Genomic DNA, 3,462 nt, shown 5'->3' on the forward strand with positions numbered 1-3,462 from the left:
GGACTTTTAAAGTCTGCCTGACGAAATTTTAATCCTGTACCGTTGCGTCACAACACGGACTAAACCCAAAATTTGGTCTTTTTTTTGATCTTTGATCTTTGGTTTTGATCGCACCACTGCAGTTGCCCTAAAACTGAATCCCAAAGAAAAATAATCATAGACCTCTTTCCTTTCTTACATTTGCGTCTCTGGAAACCATCCTTTTACATAAAGAAAGTTGGAGCATTGAAAAGGTGTTCATCGTTTAATCATACGATGAAAAGATAAAGCCCGCTATGTGGATGCCATGTTAATGCTAATGCAGTATCAAAATCCCCATTTCTTCTCAACTACTACTGCAAAAACCCTGAATCACAACTAAGAAAAGTTCAACTACCCACTCTGTCAACATATCCCAGTTACCAACATCATGTTCCAGATTTCCAACACCAACAAGCACTTGAAGCCAAAATACTAGTCAAATTCAGAGATGAGAATCAAAGTATAAAACCCTTTCAACAAAACTTTACCTCTGACAACTAAATTCAATGAGTTTTCACCAAAACTAGGGCCTTAATCTCAATCTTCACTTCCTAGAGACTCATTTTACCTCACCAGCACAGCATTGAGTTGATCAGCCTCCACAACTTGTATGTTCAAATAATAAGCAGTACAGCTATAGCCTATAGGACCTTGTAACACGGGACAGTATAACATCAAAAATCTGCTCAACAACAACAACAGAACACTAATCTCCTTTGTCAGAATCATAAAGATGCTCAGATGCAACGGTGTATCCCCAATTCAAGTTCCAAATCTAAAATTTCCCAAATTTCAATACAAACAAGCACTAAAAACCATCTAATACAGAAGAGTAATTCTAAGATACTCAGCAATTTGCAATATCTGACAAGTGCAGTGCTAATTTCGATATAAACTTTATTGAAAAGAAAACAGACAACAAATTTATTTGTTTATATGATATAATCAGACCATTCAGATATAAAAGAGGTATGATCCATAGACTCCGCAGGAACATCTACATGCCTAGATGGTTTTTCTTTCCCACCCACCAATCTAGCAGGATTACCAACAGCGGTAGTTCTTGCAGGCACATCAATTAGCACAACAGACCCAGCACCAATCTTAGCCCCCTCACCAATCTTAATATTTCCTAAAATTGTTGCTCCAGCACCAATCAACACCCCATCACTAATCTTCGGGTGCCTATCGCCACCCGATTTCCCCGTCCCACCTAGCGTTACATGATGCAAAATCGACACGTTATTGCCAATCACTGCCGTTTCTCCTACCACAACCCCAGTAGCATGATCAAACAATATCCCTTTCCCAATCTTTGCCGCAGGATGTATATCCACGGCAAAAACATCCGCAATCCTAGAGTGTAAGGCTAAGGCTAATGGGCGACGAGATTCAATCCATAATTTGTGTGCAACCCTATGTGCCTGACAAGCTAAAAAACCCTTGTAATTCAATAAACAATGGGAGTAAGATACACAAGCAGGGTCACGAGCGCGTACAGCTCTTAAATCGGCCACAGTTGCAGAACGTAAATCGGAATCGGTGGAGAACGAGTTCAAGAACAAATCATACTGAAGCGTTGATAACAAGGTTGAAGAACAGAGTTTTTGTTACCTAAATGGAATGACAATGATCTTTCAAGAGAAGAGTGTGAGAGGATGGTGGAGTACAACTGTACAAGTATGATGCCAAAGCAGGTTCCGGTTCTGCATCACGCCGTGCTTCTGCTTTGATTTGAGACCAAACCCATGTTTCATCTTCTAGTAATTCTGATGTTGCTGTTGTTATGATTGTAGGATGTGGTTGCTGCGGTGAAGGATAAAGGAGTTCACCGCCTGGCATGGTGGTGGCGTATGTTAGCAGAGGAAGATGATGATTTCAATGGTGGAGGAAAATGAAAGGATATGATGAGGTTCTTCTGGGTTTCTTCAATTTCCTGTAAGTACCCTTGAAATTTCTTACTTATTGCATTTATGACACGAAAAATCCTTGGGAGAAGGAATCTTCTGAATGGATTTAATGATCACATCGACGATTGTCCAAGCCCAATTTCTTCTTTATTTTTTAAATTTGTGGCCCAATTATTTAGATTTTTTTCTTCTTTTTTATAAATTTGTTTTCGGATTATTCAGTTAATAAATCATAATTAACTGTTGGGAGAGTTTATGTGTACGTCTGGATTTGTGGAGTCAAAGTTGGAAAAACAAATCCACGGAATATCTAATTGCGATGCCATTGTCGTCTAAATATATAATAAATCTAAGTCCCAGATAATTTTCAACATTCAGAAGTGACCAAAATTTTAATACCCTCTCCGTTCCATTTTAGATGATGTTTTAAGATTTCTATTTTGTTCCAGAATAGATGATGGTTTAGCTATTTTTTCCATATTCTCACTGATTTACATCCATGCTTTGGAATCACAACATAATATTTATTTTCTTAGAAATCAGTGAGAGGTAATTAATTCAATTTAAAACTTATATTCATTCCATATTTTTATGAGAATATATATTCTATCTTAAAATATTTGGTTTATCCCAAGTAAAATACTATGAGGTTTAAATTTTAAGGAAGTCATTAATGTGGGTAGATCTGGAAAAAATTTATTCTTTTAATGTTTCTTAATCTGCGTGAAAATCCCTACAACATCATCTAAAATGGAACGGAGGGAGTATCTATTAACAATGTTGATTTTGGACAATGTGTGATCCATAAAAAGCAATTTCATCATTTCCCTTTGCTTTCCTTTGGGAAGTGGAAGAGTTTTTTAAAACAATTAGGTATTATTGGATGCTTCAAAAAGAAAAATTAATTATTGGAGTTGACATGAAAATTTTTCTCACCTCATATGGTATGGATAAATGGAGGTAGTCATTCTTATTTATTAACAGGTTCTCAAAATTTATTTATATATATTTTTATAAAAAATTTATTAAATTTCTTTTTATCGTTATTTGTCTTTATAAAGCGAGTTTGTGCCCCTATTATTTCGAATCCCAATTCCACCACTGTGTCAGCTCTGTTAATTAACTTTTAAGAAAATCAACGAACATAGTAAAGGGAATTATTTTTAACCCCGCATATAAATTCACAATGCGTTAATTAATGAAATATCAGTATTATGAAATTAGCACATTATACCATTAGCTAGATAAAATTAACGGTAGATGGGAAAAGAGTTAGGAGCCAGTTGAAAAGCGGAGTCTTCTTACCCACTTACCAATACTTGACTCCACGCCCTTGAACCATACCAGCGTGATTCTCGTCAAAAAAATATACATACTTGTTGGTATTGTTAACTGTAGATTTGTATCTGTAAGCTAAGGTTTAACAACAACAAAAAGAACAAAAAAGAAGGCACAATTTCTTATTTAGAATCTACACACTCTTGTTTCATAGCATTGCAAGAGATTCTTTTTTTAGATAACAAGATAAGTC

The 3,462-nt window shown here is 35.7% G+C and overlaps 1 pseudogene; it reads right to left on the bottom strand.

Moving 5' to 3' along the window:
* Window positions 1-709: 709 nt before the first annotated feature.
* LOC113295094 lies at window positions 710-2,325 on the bottom strand (annotated as a pseudogene).
* Window positions 2,326-3,462: the final 1,137 nt, after the last annotated feature.

The sequence above is a fragment of the Papaver somniferum genome, chromosome 7 (genome assembly GCF_003573695.1).
Source record: "Papaver somniferum cultivar HN1 chromosome 7, ASM357369v1, whole genome shotgun sequence".
In the NCBI taxonomy this organism is placed as follows: Eukaryota; Viridiplantae; Streptophyta; class Magnoliopsida; order Ranunculales; family Papaveraceae; genus Papaver; species Papaver somniferum.